This window comes from Equus asinus, chromosome 1 (genome assembly GCF_041296235.1).
Source record: "Equus asinus isolate D_3611 breed Donkey chromosome 1, EquAss-T2T_v2, whole genome shotgun sequence".
NCBI classification, from domain to species: Eukaryota; Metazoa; Chordata; class Mammalia; order Perissodactyla; family Equidae; genus Equus; species Equus asinus.
Genome location: NC_091790.1, coordinates 59035581 through 59049715, shown reverse-complemented (window position 1 = coordinate 59049715; position 14135 = coordinate 59035581).

Here is a 14135-nt window from a genome sequence, read left to right as displayed (position 1 = left end):
GTTTTTATCATAAATGGGTGTTGGATCTTGTCGAATGCTTTCTTTGCGTCTATTGAGATGATCATGTGGTTTTTGTTTTTCATTTTGTTGATGTAGTGTATCACGTTGATTGACTTGCGGGTGTTGAACCATCCCTGTGTCCCTGGTATAAATCCCACTTGATCATGGTGTATAATCTTTTTGATGTATTGCTGTAATCGGTTTGCCAAAATTTGGTTGAGGATTTTTGCATCTATGTTCATCAGTGATATCGGCCTGTAGTTCTCCTTCTTTGTGTTGTCCTTGTCAGGTTTGGGGATCAGAGTGATGTTGGCTTCATAGAATGTGTTAGGGAGTTCTCCATCTTTCTCAATTTTCTGGAACAGTTTGAGTAGAATAGGTACAAGGATCTCACACTGCTTAACAACAAAAAAACAAACAACCCGATCAAAAAATGGGCAGAGGACATGAACAGACATTTCTCAAAAGAAGATATGAATATGGCCAATAGACACATGAAAAGATGTTCATCATCGCTAATCATCAGGGAAATGCAAATCAAAACTACACTAAGATATCACCTTAACCCCGTTACATTGGCAAAAACATCCAAAACCAAGAACGACAAATGTGGGAGAGGTTGTGGAGAAAGAGGAACCCTCATACACTGTTGGTGGGAATGCAAACTGGGACAGCCACTATGGAAAACAGTATGGAGATTTCTCAAAAAGTTAAAAATAGAAATACCCTATGACCCAGCCATCCCATTACTGGGTATCTATCCTAAGAACCTGATATCAGATATCTCAAGAGTCCGTTGCACCCCTATGTTCATCGCAGCATTATTTACAATAGCCAAGACGTGGAACCAGCCTACATGCCCAGAAACTGATGATTGGATAAAGAAGATGTGGTATATATACACAATGGAATACTACTCAGCCATAAAAAAAGACGACATTGGCCCCTTCACAACAATGTGGATGGACCTCGAGGGCATTATGTTAAGCGAAATAAGTCAGTCAGAGAAAGACGAACTCTATATGACTCCACTCATAGGTGGAAATTAGTATATTGAGAAGGAGATCTGATCGGTGGTTACCAGGGAAAAGGGGGGGTGGGGGGAGGGCACGGAGTGGGAAGTGGTGTTCCCACAACATGACTAACAAAAATGTACAACTGAAATTTCACAAGCTTCTAATGCATCATAACATTAATAAACAAAAAAAAAAAAAAAAAAGATGCTTTGGGGCCCATCTGCCCCTATGGAAAGAACGCAGCACTTTGTGCCTTGCAGCTCTAGGGCAATGTAGCACACCCAGAGCAGAAGTTCTACTTCAGCCAGATCAGGCCCGCAAAGAAACTGCGTTTCACAGGCCTTTGTAAGAGATGTTCCCGGTAGGCTGATAGAGCACTGTGCAGAGCGAGTTGTTTCTTAGCTTCCCAAAGAGCTGGAAGCAAGATGCTTTGGGGCCCTTCTCACCCTTTGGAAAGAAGGCAGCATTTTGTGCCTTACAGCTCTAGGGCAATGTAGCACACCCAGAGCAGAAGTTCTACTTCAGCCAGATAAGGCCCGCAAAGAAACTGCGTTTCACAGGCCTTTGTGAGAGATGTTCCCGGTAGGCTGTTAGAGCACTGTGCAGAGCGAGTTGTTTCTTAGCTTCCCAGAGAGCTGGAAGCAAGATGCCTTGGGGCCCGTTAATTGTATCCCCTGCTACTTTGCTGTAGTTGTTGATTATTTCTAATAGTTTTTCTGTGGATTCTTTGGGGTTTTCTATGTATAAGATCATGTCGTCTGCAAACAACGCGAGTTTTACTTCTTCGTTACCTATTGGGATTCCTTTTATTTTTTTTTCCTGCCGAATTGCTCTGGCCAGCACCTCCAGTACTATGTTGAATAGGAGTGGTGAAAGTGGGCACCCTTGTCTTGTTCCTGTCCTCAGAGGGATGGCTTTCAGCTTTTGTCCATTGAGTATGATGTTGGCTGTGGGTCTATCATATATGGCCTGTATTATGTTGAGGTACTTTGCTTCTATACCCATTTTACTGAGGGTTGTTATCAGAAATGGGTGTTGGATCTTGTCGAATGCTTTCTCTGCGTCTATTGAGATGATCATGTGGTTTTTGTTTTTCATTTTGTTGATGTAGTGTATCACGTTGATTGACTTGCGGGTGTTGAACCATCCCTGTGTCCCTGGTATAAATCCCACTTGATCATGGTGTATAATCTTTTTGATGTATTGCTGTAATCGGTTTGCCAAAATTTTGTTGAGGATTTTTGCATCTATGTTCATCAGTGATATCGGCCTGTAGTTCTCCTTCTTTGTGTTGTCCTTGTCAGGTTTGGGGATCAGAGTGATGTTGGCTTCATAGAATGTGTTAGGGAGTTCTCCATCTTTCTCAATTTTCTGGAACAGTTTGAGGAGAATAGGTACAAAGAACTCACACTGCTTAACAACAAAAAAACAAACAACCCGATCCAAAAATGGGCAGAGGACATGAACAGACATTTCTCCAAAGAAGATAGGAATATGGCCAATAGACACATGAAAAGATGTTCATCATCGCTAATCATCAGGGAAATGCAAATCAAAACTACACTAAGATATCACCTCACCCCCGTTAGATTGGCAAAAACATCCAAAACCAAGAACGACAAATGTTGCAGAGGTTGTGGAGAAAGAGGAACCCTCATACACTGTTGGTGGGAATGCAAACTGGTACAGCCACTATGGAAAACAGTATGGAGATTTCTCAAAAAGTTAAAAATAGAAATACCCTATGACCCAGCCATCCCATTACCGGGTATCTATCCTAAGAAGGTGATATCAGATATCTCAAGAGTCCGTTGCACCCCTATGTTCATCGCAGCATTATTTACAATAGCCAAGACGTGGAACCAGCCTACATGCCCAGAAACTGATGATTGGATAAAGAAGATGTGGTATATATACACAATGGAATACTACTCAGCCATAAAAAAAGACGACATTGGCCCCTTCACAACAATGTGGATGGACCTCGAGGGCATTATGTTAAGCGAAATAAGTCAGTCAGAGAAAGACGAACTCTATATGACTCCACTCATAGGTGGAAATTAGTATATTGAGAAGGAGATCTGATCGGTGGTTACCAGGGAAAAGGGGGGGTGGGGGAGGGCACGGAGTGGGAAGTGGTGTTCCCACAACATGACTAACAAAAATGTACAACTGAAATTTCACAAGCTTCTAATCCATCATAACATTAATAAACAAAAAAAAAAAGATGCTTTGGGGCCCATCTGCCCCTATGGAAAGAACACAGCACTTTGTGCCTTGCAGCTCTAGGGCAATGTAGCACACCCAGAGCAGAAGTTCTACTTCAGCCAGATCAGGCCCGCAAAGAAACTGCGTTTCACAGGCCTTTGTAAGAGATGTTCCCAGTAGGCTGTTAGAGCACTGTGCAGAGCGAGTTGCTTCTTAGCTTCCCAAAGAGCTGGAAGCAAGATGCTTTGGGGCCCTTCTCACCCTTTGGCAAGAAGGCAGCACTTTGTGCCTTGCAGCTCTCAGGCAATGTAGCACACCCAGAGCAGAAGTTCTACTTCAGCCAGATCAGGCATGCAAAGAAACTGCGTTTCACAGGCCTTTGTAAGAGATGTTCCCTGTAGGCTGTTAGAGCACTGTGCAGAGCGAGTTATTTCTTAGCTTCCCAAAGAGCTGGGAGCAAGATGCTTTGGGGCCCTTCTCACCCTTTGGAAAGAAGGCAGCACTTTGTGCCTTGCAGCTCTAGGGCAATGTAGCACACCCAGAGCAGAAGTTCTACTTCAGCCAGATCAGGCCCGCAAAGAAAATGCGTTTCACAGGCCTTTGTAAGAGATGTTCCCGGTAGGCTGTTAGAGCACTGTGCAGAGCGAGTTGTTTCTTAGATTCCCAACGAGCTGGAAGCAAGATGCTTTAGGGGCCATCTGCCCTTAAGGAAAGAAGGCAGCACTTTGTGCCTTGCAGCTCTAGGGCAATGTAGCACACCCAGAGCAGATGTTCTACTTCTGCCAGGTCAGGCCTGCAAAGAAACTTCGTTTCACAGGCCTTTGTAAGAGATGTTGCCGGTAGGCTGTAAGAGCACTGTGCAGAGCGACTTATTTCTTAGCTTCCCAGAGAGCTGGAAGCAAGATGCTTTGGGGCCCTTCTCACCCTTTGGAAAGAAGGCAGCACTTTGTGCCTTGCAGCTCTAGGGCAATGTAGCACACCCAGAGCAGAAGTTCTACTTCAGCTAGATCAGACCTGCAAAGAAACTGCGTTTCACAGGCCTTTGTAAGAGATGTTCCCTGTAGGCTGTTAGAGCACTGTGCAGAGCGAGTTGTTTCTTAGCTTCCCAAAGAGCTGGAAGCAAGATGCTTTAGGGGCCATCTGCCCTTAAGGAAAGAAGGCAGCACTTTGTGCCTTGCAGCTCTAGGGCAATGTAGCACACCCAGAGCAGATGTTCTACTTCTGCCAGGTCAGGCCTGCAAAGAAACTTCGTTTCACAGGCCCTTGTAAGAGATGTTCCCGGTAGGCTGTTAGAGCACTGTGCAGAGCGACTTGTTTCTTAGCTTCCCAAAGAGCTGGAAGCAAGATGCTTTGGGGCCCTTCTCACCCTTTGGAAAGAAGGCAGCACTTTGTGCCTTGCAGCTCTAGGGCAATGTAGCACACCCAGAGCAGAAGTTCTACTTCAGCCAGATCAGGCCCGCAAAGAAACTGCGTTTCACGGGCCTTTGTAAGAGATGTTCCCGGTAGGCTGTTAGAGCACTGTGCAGAGCGAGTTGTATCTTAGCTTCCCAACGAGCTGGAAGCAAGATGCTTTAGGGGCCATCTGCCCTTAAGGAAAGAAGGCAGCACTTTGTGCCTGGCAGCTCTAGGGCAATGTAGCACACCCAGAGCAGAAGTTCTACTTCAGCCAGATCAGGCCTGCAAAGAAACTGCGTTTCACAGGCCTTTGTAAGAGATGTTCCCGGTAGGCTGTTAGAGCACTGTGCAGAGCGAGTTGTTTCTCAGCTTCCAAAAGAGTTGGAAGCAAGATGCTTTGGGGCTCATCTGCCCCTTTGAGATGAAGGCAGCACTTTGTGCCTTGCAGCTCTAGGGCAATGTAGCACACCCAGAGCAGAAGTTCTACTTCAGCCAGATCAGGCCTGCAAAGAAACTGCATTTCACAGGCCTTTGTAAGAGATGTTCCCGGTAGGCTGTTAGAGCACTGTGCAGCGCAAGTTGTTTCCTAGCTTCCCAAAGAGATGGAAGCAAGATGCTTTGGGGCCCTTCTCACCCTTTGGAAAGAAGGCAGCACTTTGTGCCTTCCAGCTCTAGGGCAATGTAGGACACCCAAAGCAGAAGTTCTACTTCAGCCACATCAGACCTGCAAAGAAACTGCGTTTCACAGGCCTTTGTAAGAGATGTTCCCTGTAGGCTGTTAGAGAACTGTGCAGAGCGAGTTGTTTCTTAGCTTCCCAAGGAGCTGGAAGCAAGATGCTTTAGGGACCATCTGCCCTTAAGGAAAGAAGGCAGCACTTTGTGCCTTGCAGCTCTAGGGCAATGTAGCACACCCAGAGAATTTGTTCTACTTCTGCCAGGTCAGGCCTGCAAAGAAACTTCGTTTCACAGGTCTTTGTAAGAGATGTTCCCGGTAGGCTGTTAGAGCACTGTGCAGAGCGACTTGTTTCTTAGCTTCCCAAAGAGCTGGAAGCAAGATGCTTTGGGGCCCTCTCACCCTTTGGAAAGAAGGCAGCACTTTGTGCCTTGCAGCTCTAGGGCAATGTAGCACACCCAGAGCCGAAGTTCTACTTCAGCTAGATCAGACCTGCAAAGACACTGCGTTTCACAGGCCTTTGTAAGAGATGTTCCCGGTAGGCTGTTAGAGCACTGTGCAGAGCGAGTTGTTTCTTAGCTTCCCAGAGAGCTGGAAGCAAGATGCTTTGGGGCCCGTTAATTGTATCCCCTGCTACTTTGCTGTAGTTGTTTATTATTTCTAATAGTTTTTCTGTGGATTCTTTGGGGTTTTCTATGTATAAGATCATGTCGTCTGCAAACAACGCGAGTTTTACTTCTTCGTTACCTATTTGGATTCCTTTTATTTTTTTTTCCTGCCGAATTGCTCTGGCCAGCACCTCCAGTACTATGTTGAATAGGAGTGGTGAAAGTGGGCAGCCTTGTCTTGTTCCTGTCCTCAGAGGGATGGCTTTCAGCTTTTGTCCATTGAGTATGCTGTTGGCTGTGGGTCTATCATATATGGCCTTTATTAGGTTGAGGTACTTTCCTTCTATACCCATTTTACTGAGGGTTGTTATCATAAATGGGTGTTGGATCTTGTCGAATGCTTTCTCTGCGTCTATTGAGATGATCATGTGGTTTTTGTTTTTCATTTTGTTGATGTAGTGTATCACGTTGATTGACTTGCGGGTGTTGAACCATCCCTGTGTCCCTGGTATAAATCCCACTTGATCATGGTGTATAATCTTTTTGATGTATTGCTGTAATCGGTTTGCCAAAATTTTGTTGAGGATTTTTGCATCTATGTTCATCAGTGATATCGGCCTGTAGTTCTCCTTCTTTGTGTTGTCCTTGTCAGGTTGGGGGATCAGAGTGATGTTGGCTTCATAGAATGTGTTAGGGAGTTCTCCATCTTTCTCAATTTTCTGGAACAGTTTGAGGAGAATAGGTACAAAGAACTCACACTGCTTAACAACAAAAAAACAAACAACCCGATCCAAAAATGGGCAGAGGACATGAACAGACATTTCTCAAAAGAATATATGAATATGGCCAATAGACACATGAAAAGATGTTCATCATCGCTAATCATCAGGGAAATGCAAATCAAAACTACACTAAGATATCACCTTACCCCCGTTAGATTGGCAAAAACATCCAAAACCAAGAACGACAAATGTGGGAGAGGTTGTGGAGAAAGAGGAACCCTCATACACTGTTGGTGGGAATGCAAACTGGTACAGCCACTATGGTAAACAGTATGGAGATTTCTCAAAAAGTTAAAAATAGAAATACCCTATGACCCAGCCATCCCATTACTGGGTATCTATCCTAAGAACCTGATATCAGATATCTCAAGAGTCCGTTGCACCCCTATGTTCATCGCAGCATTATTTACAATAGCCAAGACGTGGAACCAGCCTACATGCCCAGAAACTGATGATTGGATAAAGAAGATGTGGTATATATACACAATGGAATACTACTCAGCCATAAAAAAAGACGACATTGGCCCCTTCACAACAATGTGGATGGACCTCGAGGGCATTATGTTAAGCGAAATAAGTCAGTCAGAGAAAGACGAACTCTATATGACTCCACTCATAGGTGGAAATTAGTATATTGAGAAGGAGATCTGATCGGTGGTTACCAGGGAAAAGGGGGGGTGGGGGGAGGGCACGGAGGGGGAAGTGGTGTTCCCACAACATGACTAACAAAAATGTACAACTGAAATTTCACAAGCTTGTAATCCATCATAACATTAATAAACAAAAAAAAAAAAAGATGCTTTGGGGCCCATCTGCCCCTATGGAAAGAACGCAGCACTTTGTGCCTTGCAGCTCTAGGGCAATGTAGCACACCCAGAGCAGAAGTTCTACTTCAGCCAGATCAGGCAGGCAAAGAAACTTCGTTTCACAGGCCCTTGTAAGAGACGTTCCCGGTAGGCTGTTAGAGCACTGTGCAGAGCGAGTTCTTTCTTAGCTTCCCAAAGAGCTGGAAGCAAGATGCTTTGGGGCCCTTCTCACCCTTTGGAAAGAAGGCAGCACTTTGTGCCTTGCAGCTCTAGGGCAATGTAGCACACCCCGAGCAGAAGTTCTACTTCAGCCAGGTCAGGCCCGCAAAGAAACTGCGTTTCACAGGCCTTTGTAAGAGATGTTCCCGGTAGGCTGTTAGAGCACTGTGCAGAGCGAGTTGTTTCTTAGCTTCCCAGAGAGCTGGAAGCAAGATGCTTTGGGGCCCGTTAATTTTATACCCTGCTACTTTGCTGTAGTTGTTGATTATTTCTAATAGTTTTTCTGTGGATTCTTTGGGGTTTTCTATGTATAAGATCATGTCGTCTGCAAACAACGCGAGTTTTACTTCTTCGTTACCTATTTGGATTCCTTTCATTTTTTTTTCCTGCCGAATTGCTCTGGCCAGCACCTCCAGTACTATGTTGAATAGGAGTGGTGAAAGTGGGCACCCTTGTCTTGTTCCTGTCCTCAGAGGGATGGCTTTCAGCTTTTGTCCATTGAGTATGATGTTGGCTGTGGGTCTATCATATATGGCCTTTATTATGTTGAGGTACTTTCCTTCTATACCCATTTTACTGAGGGTTTTTATCATAAATGGGTGTTGGATCTTGTCGAATGCTTTCTCTGCGTCTATTGAGATGATCATGTGGTTTTTGTTTTTCATTTTGTTGATGTAGTGTATCACGTTGATTGACTTGCGGGTGTTGAACCATCCCTGTGTCCCTGGTATAAATCCCACTTGATCATGGTGTATAATCTTTTTGATGTATTGCTGTAATCGGTGTGCCGAAATTTGGTTGAGGATTTTTGCATCTATGTTCATCAGTGATATCGGCCTGTAGTTCTCCTTCTTTGTGTTGTCCTTGTCAGGTTTGGGGATCAGAGTGATGTTGGCTTCATAGAATGTGTTAGGGAGTTCTCCATCTTTCTCAATTTTCTGGAACAGTTTGAGGAGAATAGGTACAAAGAACTCACACTGCTTAACAACAAAAAAACAAACAACCCGATCAAAAAATGGGCAGAGGACATGAACAGACATTTCTCCAAAGAAGATATGAACATGGCCAATAGACACATGAAAAGATGTTCATCATCGCTAATCATCAGGGAAATGCAAATCACAACTACACTAAGATATCACCTTACCCCCGTTAGATTGGCAAAAACATCCAAAACCAAGAACGACAAATGTTGGAGAGGTTGTGGAGAAAGAGGAACCCTCATACACTGTTGGTGGGAATGCATACTGGTACAGCCACTATGGAAAACAGTATGGAGATTTCTCAAAAAGTTAAAAATAGAAATACCCTATGACCCAGCCATCCCATTACTGGGTATCTATCCTAAGAACCTGATATCAGATATCTCAAGAGTCCGTTGCACCCCTATGTTCATCGCAGCATTATTTACAATAGCCAAGACGTGGAACCAGCCTACATGCCTAGAAACTTATGATTGGATAAAGAAGATGTGGTATATATACACAATGGAATACTACTCAGCCATAAAAAAAGACGACATTGGCCCCTTCACAACAATGTGGAGGGACCTCGAGGGCATTATGTTAAGCGAAATAAGTCAGTCAGAGAAAGACGAACTCTATATGACTCCACTCATAGGTGGAAATTAGTATAATGAGAAGGAGATCTGATCGGTGGTTACCAGGGAAAAGGGGGGGTGGGGGGAGGGCACGGAGGGGGAAGTGGTGTTCCCACAACATCACTAACATAAATGTACAACTGAAATTTCACAAGCTTGTAATCCATCATAACATTAATAAACAAAAAAAAAAAAAAGATGCTTTGGGGCCCATCTGCCCCTATGGAAAGAACGCAGCACTTTCTGCCTTGCAGCTCTAGGGCAATGTAGCACACCCACAGCAGAAGTTCTACTTCAGCCAGATCAGGCCCGCAAAGAAACTGCGTTTCACAGGCCTTTGTAAGAGATGTTCCCGGTAGGCTGTTAGAGCACTGTGCAGAGCGAGTTGTTTCTTAGCTTCCCAAAGAGCTGGAAGCAAGATGCTTTGGGGCCCTTCTCACCCTTTGGAAAGAAGGCAGCACTTTGTGCCTTGCAGGTCTAGGGCAATGTAGCACACCCACAGCAGAAGTTCTACTTCATCCAGATCAGGCCCGCAAAGAAACTGCGTTTCACAGGCCTTTGTAAGAGATGTTCCCGGTAGGCTGTAAGAGCACTGTGCAGAGCGACTTGTTTCTTAGCTTCCCAGAGAGCTGGAAGCAAGATGCTTTGGGGCCCTTCTCACCCTTTGGAAAGAAGGCAGCACTTTGTGCCTTGCAGCTCTAGGGCAATGTAGCACACCCACAGCATAAATTCTACTTCAGCCAGATCAGGCCCGCAAAGAAACTGCGTTTCACAGGCCTTTGTAAGAGATGTTCCCTGTAGGCTGTTAGAGCACTGTGCAGAGCGAGTTGTTTCTTAGCTTCCCAAAGAGCTGGAAGCAAGATGCTTTAGGGCCATCTGCCATTAAGGAAAGAAGGCAGCACTTTGTGCCTTGCAGCTCTAGGGCAATGTAGCACACCCAGAGCAGATGTTCTACTTCTGCCAGGTCAGGCCTGCAAAGAAACTTCGTTTCACAGGCCCTTGTAAGAGACGTTCCCGGTAGGCTGTTAGAGCACTGTGCAGAGCGACTTGTTTCTTAGCTTCCCAAAGAGCTGGAAGCAAGATGCTTTGGGGCCCTTCTCACCCTTTGGAAAGAAGGCAGCACTTTGTGCCTTGCAGCTCTAGGGCAATGTAGCACACCCCGAGCAGAAGTTCTACTTCAGCCAGATCAGGCCCGCAAAGAAACTGCGTTTCACAGGCCTTTGTAAGAGATGTTCCCGGTAGGCTGTTAGAGCACTGTGCAGAGCGAGTTGTTTCTTAGCTTCCCAGAGAGCTGGAAGCAAGATGCTTTGGGGCCCGTTAATTTTATACCCTGCTACTTTGCTGTAGTTGTTGATTATTTCTAATAGTTTTTCTGTGGATTCTTTGGGGTTTTCTATGTATAAGATCATGTCGTCTGCAAACAACGCGAGTTTTACTTCTTCGTTACCTATTTGGATTCCTTTCATTTTTTTTTCCTGCCGAATTGCTCTGGCCAGCACCTCCAGTACTATGTTGAATAGGAGTGGTGAAAGTGGGCACCCTTGTCTTGTTCCTGTCCTCAGAGGGATGGCTTTCAGCTTTTGTCCATTGAGTATGATGTTGGCTGTGGGTCTATCATATATGGCCTTTATTATGTTGAGGTACTTTCCTTCTATACCCATTTTACTGAGGGTTTTTATCATAAATGGGTGTTGGATCTTGTCGAATGCTTTCTCTGCGTCTATTGAGATGATCATGTGGTTTTTGTTTTTCATTTTGTTGATGTAGTGTATCACGTTGATTGACTTGCGGGTGTTGAACCATGGCTGTGTCCCTGGTATAAATCCCACTTGATCATGGTGTATAATCTTTTTGATGTATTGCTGTAATCGGTTTGCCAAAATTTGGTTGAGGATTTTTGCATCTATGTTCATCAGTGATATCGGCCTGTAGTTCTCCTTCTTTGTGTTGTCCTTGTCAGGTTTGGGGATCAGAGTGATGTTGGCTTCATAGAATGTGTTAGGGAGTTCTCCATCTTTCTCAATTTTCTGGAACAGTTTGAGGAGAATAGGTACAAAGAACTCACACTGCTTAACAACAAAAAAACAAACAACCCGATCCAAAAATGGGCAGAGGACATGAACAGACATTTCTCAAAAGAAGATATGAATATGGCCAATAGACACATGAAAAGATGTTCATCATCGCTAATCATCAGGGAAATGCAAATCAAAACTACACTAAGATATCACATTACCCCCGTTAGATTGGCAAAAACATCCAAAACCAAGAACGACGAATGTTGGAGAGGTTGTGGACAAAGAGGAACCCTCATACACTGTTGGTGGGAATGCAAAGTGGTACAGCCACTATGGAAAACAGTATGGAGATTTCTCAAAAAGTTAAAAATAGAAATACCCTATGACCCAGCCATCCCATTACTGGGTATCTATCCTAAGAACCTGATATCAGATATCTCAAGAGTCCGTTGCACCCCTATGTTCATCGCAGCATTATTTACAATAGCCAAGACGTGGAACCAGCCTACATGCCCAGAAACTGATGATTGGATAAAGAAGATGTGGTATATATACACAATGGAATACTACTCAGCCATAAAAAAAGACGACATTGGCCCATTCACAACAATGTGGATGGAGCTCGAGGGCATTATGTTAAGCGAAATAAGTCAGTCAGAGAAAGACGAACTCTATATGACTCCACTCATAGGTGGAAATTAGTATATTGAGAAGGAGATCTGATCGGTGGTTACCAGGGAAAAGGGGGGGTGGGGGGAGGGCACGGAGGGGGAAGTGGTGTTCCCACAACATGACTAACAAAAATGTACAACTGAAATTTCACCAGCTTGTAATCCATCATAACATTAATAAACAAACAAACAAAAAAAAAATGCTTTGGGGCCCATCTGCCCCTATGGAAGAACGCAGCACTTTCTGCCTTGCAGCTCTAGGGCAATGCAGCACACCCAGAGCAGAAGTTCTACTTCAGCCAGATCAGGCCCGCAAAGAAACTGCGTTTCACAGGCCTTTGTAAGAGATGTTCCCGGTAGGCTGTTAGAGCACTGTGCAGAGCGAGTTGTTTCTTAGCTTCCCAAAGAGCTGGAAGCAAGATGCTTTGGGGCCCTCTCACCCTTTGGAAAGAAGGCAGCACTTTGTGCCTTGCAGCTCTAGGGCAATGTAGCACACCCAGAGCAGAAGTTCTACTTCAGCCAGATCAGGCCCGCAAAGAAACTGCGTTTCACAGGCCTTTGTAAGAGATGTTCCCGGTAGGCTGTTAGAGCACTGTGCAGAGCGAGTTGTTTCTTAGCTTCCCAAAGAGCTGGAAGCAAGATGCTTTGGGGCCCTTCTCACCCTTTGGAAAGAAGGCAGCACTTTGTGCCTTGCAGCTCTAGGGCAATGTAGCACACCCAGAGCAGAAGTTCTACTTCAGCCAGATCAGGCCCGCAAAGAAACTGCGTTTCACAGGCCTTTGTAAGAGATGTTCCCGGTAGGCTGTTAGAGCACTGTGCAGAGCGAGTTGTTTCTTAGCTTCCCAGAGAGCTGGAAGCAAGATGCTTTGGGGCCCGTTAATTTTATACCCTGCTACTTTGCTGTAGTTGTTGATTATTTCTAATAGTTTTTCTGTGGATTCTTTGGGGTTTTCTATGTATAAGATCATGTCGTCTGCAAACAACGCGAGTTTTACTTCTTCGTTACCTATTTGGATTCCTTTCATTTTTTTTTCCTGCCGAATTGCTCTGGCCAGCACCTCCAGTACTATGTTGAATAGGAGTGGTGAAAGTGGGCACCCTTGTCTTGTTCCTGTCCTCAGAGGGATGGCTTTCAGCTTTTGTCCATTGAGTATGATGTTGGCTGTGGGTCTATCATATATGGCCTTTATTATGTTGCGGTACTTTCCTTCTATACCCATTTTACTGAGGGTTGTTATCATAAATGGGTGTTGGATCTTGTCGAATGCTTTCTCTGCGTCTATTGTGATGATCATGTGGTTTTTGTTTTTCATTTTGTTGATGTAGTGTATCACGTTGATTGACTTGCGGGTGTTGAACCATCCCTGTGTCCCTGGTATAAATCCCACTTGATCATGGTGTATAATCTTTTTGATGTATTGCTGTAATCGGTTTGCCAAAATTTGGTTGAGGATTTTTGCATCTATGTTCATCAGTGATATCGGCCTGTAGTTCTCCTTCTTTGTGTTGTCCTTGTCAGGTTTGGGGATCAGAGTGATGTTGGCTTCATAGAATGTGTTAGGGAGTTCTCCATCTTTCTCAATTTTCTGGAACAGTTTGAGGAGAATAGGTACAAAGAACTCACACTGCTTAACAACAAAAAAACAAACAACCCGATCAAAAAATGGGCAGAGGACATGAACAGACATTTCTCCAAAGAAGATATGAATATGGCCAATAGACACATGAAAAGATGTTCATCATCGCTAATCATCAGGGAAATGCAAATCAAAACTACACTAAGATATCACCTTACCCCCGTTAGATTGGCAAAAACATCCAAAACCAAGAACGACAAATGTTGGAGAGGTTGTGGAGAAAGAGGAACCCTCATACACTGTTGGTGGGAATGCAAACTGGTACAGCCACTATGGAAAACAGTATGGAGATTTCTCAAAAAGTTAAAAATAGAAATACCCTATGACCCAGCCATCCCATTACTGGGTATCTATCCTAAGAACCTGATATCAGATATCTCAAGAGTCCGTTGCACCCCTATGTTCATCGCAGCATTATTTACAATAGCCAAGACGTGGAACCAGCCTTCATGCCCAGAAACTGATGATTGGATAAAGAAGATGTGGTATATATACACAATGG